The sequence below is a fragment of the Porites lutea genome, chromosome 6 (genome assembly GCF_958299795.1).
Source record: "Porites lutea chromosome 6, jaPorLute2.1, whole genome shotgun sequence".
Lineage (NCBI taxonomy): Eukaryota > Metazoa > Cnidaria > Anthozoa > Scleractinia > Poritidae > Porites > Porites lutea.
The window spans coordinates 7,161,065-7,168,055 of record NC_133206.1 but is presented as its reverse complement, the minus strand read 5'-3'; positions in this window follow the sequence as shown (position 1 = coordinate 7,168,055).

The window sequence follows — 6,991 nt, the reverse complement described above, 5'->3', positions numbered from 1 at the left end:
GACTAGGCATTTTATTACTATATAGTTTCGTACTACAAGATGGTGTAGCGTTCTTCAGATGAAAAGCCTAATGGTAGATTACAACAGTACGCTGATTGTAACCGAAATTTAAAATGCGGTTACTACTGATACAACGCTTTCTATGGGTTCTGTTATGTAACAGAAGAGGACTTGAAATTTTTTAACAGAAATTTGCTAGCGTGTCAACGTGAAAATACAATGCTGTATAATACTTTATGTATGAAGTGACTTAAATCTGCTTAATTAAGTCGTGCATTCAGTGCGTTTGTCTTAAGCTTTGAAATTTCAAAGTACAATTTATAGAAGGTAAACTGATCAGTTAAGCTAACGACAAAAGAGCACCCGCTGTGGACTTCTATTCAGTTCTATTGACTAAAAGCCCCTCAGGCAGTTTTATAGCTAATGACTTGCTTTGCGTAGGCTAATCGCAATATTGCGCTTCCGATTCCCCCCTTACGCGTAACCATCCCAATAATAAAAAAAGGAACAATCACTTACACTGCTCTAAGAATTTGGAACCTTGGAAACAGACAGAGGCAGGTGATTGAAAAAAGTTATTATCTACCGCTTAATAGTCTCACTCGAGGTTTCAAGCGTTAAAAACCCAGTAGTAATCATGCGCTAACGGCTTTTAACTTCTCGGGCACGCAAAAGCGACAAAAGATTACATTATTGATGTGGGACTCTGCTACGGTTGAATCCTGAACAAATTGCGAGTTGTATACATAAGTGCTACACACAACAAAAATATTACTGACAGTTTGGGAAGAGATCTAGGGGTGTTTTGAAGTGTTCGTGTGAATTTAAGTGTTTCCCGTGTTTATTCCCGAAAACTTTTAGAAATCTTAAAAACAAAAGTGGTGAGGTTTAGGCTGGCGTGCAGCACTTAGTTATATTCATGAGTCTCTGAGTCGCACTGTTTCGTTCTGAATTTCTCGTCTCAATTTTTATTGATATTTTTTTAATGGGTAAAGTAGGAATATGATATCAGACGAAAGATGTTCTACTCTTTCCTCAAAAATTTGCGAAAATAAGCCATATCCCCGTCCCCACGCCCCATGAACGCCACCACTCTACAACATCCCTGTCACTTCCGTCCCCATGTTATCTAACTTTTGAGAGATTTCAATTAATTTTCGTTCTAGGAGCCCCCTACGGGCAAAATCGTTCCCAACATTCGGTGAGGAGCCCACAAAGCAGCTGCATGAGCGCATGAATTCACTGCTTCTTATTGGTCGCAAAAGTATTGTTCTGTTCAATCAAAAACAGACTAGCCGAGTCACTTAAGGAATACTTGAATTGCTCCTTTTCGTGTTCACGGCTATAACCAAATAGAATAGAAACTCGTCGAGAAATACAGGCTTTCCAGACCCCAAGTGAATATCGTTGTGATTTAAAAAAGTTAATTATTATTCTTTCAATTATTTCTTCGCCTCTCCTAGCTGAAATTCCTCGGCTAACTCCTTTTAGTAAAATCCAACTAGAGGTCTATTATCAATGCGTCGTTCTGATTGGTTGAGCTACTACTAGGCTATACGTTATAGCTCACTAGTAGCGAAAAGCGCGGGCTTTTTGGCGGCAAAAAAGGATTAAAGTCTAGCTTAAATTAGCTAAAAGTTTTTTATTCTCGATATTTTTGACCAACTAGTTGGATTTTACAAAAACAATTATTCCTCTCGCCCTCATGGCCTCTGAGTCAATAGTCCATTGCGTAAGCACGTTTAGGCTAGGATCACGAGTTTGCAACCGGAGACGTTTGAGAGGAGACAATAGGTTTTTGTGTGTGAGAGAATAAACAATGAACAAATATTAGAAACGCGTTGGAAAACCACGAGGCGAATAAAAGCAAGGATTTGTCGAGTACAATTTGTGAGTACGTGAGTTTAGAGTGTACCCCACAAGTTCGGTACAAATTAACAAAAAATTTGGGATCGAGATTTAGCGCCTTGAATTCAGAAACGCATTTCCTGGGCTGGGTTACTGAATTAAGTTGCATTTGTTGAGGACTATAAATTTTTTGTCCACGTAAACGTATCGTGGGAGTGGCCGGTGGATAACGTTGCGGCAATACCGCTTTCTTACGAAATGATTACTCATTCAATTATTTCTCCGTTTCTGATTAGCTTAAAACCTCCAGCTAATTCTTCATTGCCGCCGCAGGGATTTCGCTCAGAAGGCAAAATCCCGAGGAGGCACTCTAGTAGCTCGCGCGTATATTAAGGAAAGTACTTTCAGTTGAAATACACAGTCAGTATGCCAGAAAAAATCTCGATTTGCTTGAACAGGGGCCGCATGGAATCGTTGGGTAATGATAACGTTTCTATTGTTCGTGTCAGCAAGTAAGAGATGGGTAGGATGACGTAAAACAGAAAATCCCGAGGGGACCGCTTAGGTAGATTTTTTGACATTTATTGTGCAGTCATACTTCGATACTCTTTTGCGTCACTTGTTGTCAGCGACATTCTGTGGCGCAGCTGTTTTGAAAAGTTATGAACGAAAAGACACTCGTTAAGCGCAGATGAAGTTATAAGGTGCGTATAACTGTGTATATATATAAACACCGTTGGAGAGTTTCCCAGACACGAATTCACAAGTCTTTGATTGGAAACAATTCGCAAGACACTCTTTCTCTCCCTTTGGGGGAATAAGACTCAGTCCATAGACAAGCAAGACGAGTAAATAAACGGCTAGCTTATCACTAGCAGAACAATGGACGATTACAGAAATTCGCCGACAATTAAATTCTGTGCTGACTTACTCCCTGCTCACAGATGTCCTTCTATAAAGGTTAAAAAAAGACTAGGAGTCGCAAGCGTGAATTGATCAAACCTTTTAATTTCTGAAGCTTTCTTTGCGGCTAATTAAATTAACTGTATATGTAAAAAGTGAAAGAGAAGTAGTGAAAAATTCCAACTTCTAATTAAATCTTTTCTTATGATTTAGAATAAACTATTCTCGAAACTGAGAATTTTTTTATCACAGCTGTGTAAATAGAACTGGATCAATGCGTGGAACCTTGCGTTTCCTGTTTCTATCTCACCTATCGTACGGAATATGATCGTGTGAAAATCTTCATTATGAATCTGTATGTTTCAAAGAGCTACACAACGACCAAGAATACTATTGGCCGACAACATACAGAGCAGGTGAGCTGTAGTGTCAACTATCACTAGTAGTAGCATGGTAGGGTCTGAAATTAACCTTTTTTGCTTTGTTCGTCGGATTCAACCTGCCCAGTGAGAAGTTTCAGAAATTGAGATGGCAAATTCTGAAGGACTGTTCCGGCACCCACAGCTTATATGGCGATGTGAGAGTAGTTGGCCTTGCTCAGAAAGAGCATGACGAGAACCTTGGCAGAGTAATGCCGGATAGCCTCTGGAAGGGTACGATAAAGCTTTTCCATGAGGGCTATCAAGGAATGGTGCGCACAACAGCCAGACTCCGACAGAAGGTGTGGTGGCCCAACATGGACAAGTAGATTGAACAGGTCATCCAGGCCTGCCATCCCTGCCAGCTGGCTGGACCAAGATTTAAAGCAGAACCGATCAGATCCACAACACTCCCTTTGGACTATAAACTAGAAATCTCGTAGTAGTAGACAACTATATTACTCCCGGTGGCCTGAACTTATCCTGTTAAAGAAGACCGATGCCGCACATTTTACCAAGGCAGTGGAAAGCACGTTCCAAACACAGGGTTTACCCTTAGGCGTCCGTTCAGAAAGTGGGCCACCATTTTCCTCTGCGCAATAACAGGGAACAACCCAAAAAAAAAGGGACGCCATATTGGCCACAGAGTAACGGTAAGGTAGTACGCTGTCACCAGACCCTAGTGAAGATAATAAGAATTACCAATCTAGAGTGGAGAGGCCGGAAGAAGGCAGTGTAAGATTTCATATTCCACTATCGAACAGCACCTCACACCGTGACAGGATTGTCACCTGCACACCTTTTGATGGGCCGACGACTAGATCAACTAGAAGCTGACGAGGGTACCCATCCCAACAGACAGAATCAGTGAAGCCCACTGGCAACAACTTCTCCACAAAAGGGATGCACGTACAAAGCCCAAGCAAAAAGAATATGGGGACGGCTAAGTGACCTCAGATCCTTCTTAACAAGAGCCGCGAAAATAAACTAGTGCCGAATTTCGAGCCAGCATCATACAAGGTGAGTCGAAAGAAAGGTAATATGGTCATGTAGACGATCAGGAGAGAAACACTAAAATGCGCAACACAAGCCATATGAAAAAGCTTGTGCAGACAGACCCTTATATTGACACCCCTGAACAGGAATGTGGGTCACCAACCACAGAAGCATCGAAAGAAATTGAACCAGCGCCTCCAACAGTCACTGCCCAAGATCCTTCCCTTTCTTCTGGAGCAACAGGTATTCCCCTTCTTCTCGACCTGTTCGTACTAGACTGCCTCCCTCCAGGATGAAAGACTTTGTGTGTTCTGTCTTCTCACATGTTTCTAACATGTTTCGAGTTTATACGTTGTTTTAAAAGACATTCACAACTGCAGCTAGACACCTGGACATTAGCTGTAAGGTATTATAAAGCTTATTACTATGTAGAGGGGTATGAAGTATACCGGAAGTGACGCTTTCGTCCCGTGTTCGGCTGCAAGACGATCTGCTTTGTATGATGCGCCATCTTGTAATACAATGTTGTTGAGTCTTCGATGTGTTTATTGCCGTACGGAGTTACTACATTAAGGATTATTTGTTATTGAATACAAACGTCATTCAGCAGAAGTGGTAGATAGAATTATTCGATACAAAACTTGGTTTATTAGACGCAAATCAGAAAATAGTCCAGAGATTTGAACCAAACACCAGAGGCAAACAGATCAATATTGCAACTCAAATAACTAAAAACTAAAAACATTGACATCTTTTGAGCCAAATCAGTCCCGATTTCGATTACGTATCTGAAATAATCAAGTTTGCATTTTGTCACATCAAGAAGTAGTCAAGACCGTCGATAAACTGGACAAAAAAACTATCACAATTTTTTTTGTGAATTATCCTGATTGTCTTCAATGGCATTGCTTTCTTTCACTCCGAAATACTTATTATTTTGAGGATTTTGTCCATGCTCAGTTGTAGACACTAAGAATCGTTAATTAAAAAGTAACCGAGAAATCTCCTGACCAACGATATCGTTAAAATGCATGTAGATTCCTGACTCGGTTCTGAGTTCAGATCTGATTCCTTTGGCAGTCAACCTGCTCTCCTGCCTAGGTTTACTGTACTCAAAAAATTCTACGCAGTAACGTTGAAAGGCCTTTGGATTCAAGGAAGTCTGACTTTATTAGGAGATACTCATCCTTGAGCTCAAATTTTTCTGTAGACAAGCAGACATCTTTGGTTGTTTGTTCAAGCTTAGATGCGAACCAATATAATCCTGTGGCTACCAAATTACTCAACACCACTTGTGAAACTGTTTTGTCGTCGCACACAGTCTTTACACTAAGATCCATCGATGAGTTCAATCTATTACTGAAGAGATATATATGGTGAATGAGTAGCGCAAATACTAGAAGATGTGTCTGTTATAAACATTATAAGCTACATAAAAAAAATCGGCCACACAAATGTCAGAAATATCTCTTTAAGGAAGATTAATATCATCCAAGGCGGGAACAGACGTAGGTTGCATTCCTTTTAGCCAAACGTTTTTCGGATTTAGACCATCCAGATTGTTTGGATTTTCGTGCTGGCTGGAACAAAATTCTGAAATAAGATTGAGCCATACAGTAGCTGTCTGCTGCTCTGATCTTCTTCTCAATTTCAACATATCGTTTTTTATTTCTTTCCGTTAAATTAAGCATTTTCTCGTCGAGAAATGAAAAGAAAAGCTGCACTTTAACTAGTGGTGATTCATACTGGGACTCCTCAAGTTAAAATTATCTGGAATTTGACTCAAGAAAATTCAGAAGACAATTACGAATTCTCATTCGACAAGTGCTGAGAAGCGTGCTCGGCTAAACACACACACATAATGGACTATAGTTTTACGGTGCGAAAATCCAAGAGTTTTCGCTTAATTCCTTACGGATTTATATTTACAGTAGTAGAACTTGCGTTTAATAACAGGAGGTCTCGGAACAGGAGGCTCTGGTACCTCAGGATAACGTGAAAAGTTAACATTTACATATCTGGATTAACCACAAACACAATATACTGTAAAAACATGTTCCTGTTTTTGTTCCTGTCTTTCTCTATGTTGTTACTGTGCTCATTTTTCAGTTTAAAAAATTATTTCAAGGGAAAAAAGGGTTTAACTACGTCGATCTTCACGGCGTTTGTGGGTAGGGATGAAAAACGCCTGCGTAGGAGGCCAAGTCAACTCGGTCAAGACCAGACAATCAGAGCATGTGCGAGCGCTGGCTGGGGTCAACGTTTTTTTTTCTCATAAAGGCTTGCTAAAGTTGAATCGGCTGGGAGGGTGACCCTCCTACTCGAGGCAGGTTTTCTCCATATAAAGGGGATTAAATTTTTCGGATACGAAATTTTGACAGAGAGAGGAATCAGAAAAAAATCTCAAAATTTACCACAAAATAATACTGAAGCCCTTGTAATTTCGATCGAATAGACTCAAGTTGCCGTGTGGATGATTGAACAGTTGTTATCATTAAATGGAGCCGCATAGAATTTAGTACTTTGGATACCAATAGCCTAAAAGTGTTTTAATGTATTTAGGAGGGAACTGTCGTTAGGTGCCCCTGACAACTATCGCCTAATGCTTTCACTGCGTTCTTTACCCACATAGTTTTTTTTAGTTTTACTATCGATCATTTTGCCATGTTCTGAGCGTGGGCTTTAGTACCGGTATTGAGACTGAAACTTGGTGACTCGTCAGAAATTCATGATCAGAACTCTTGAAAAGAAAGTCTCTGACCATAACTTTCCCTGGCTGTCATCATTGAAAAGGATATTGAGGCTGCATCCGCTTCTGGGCCTGT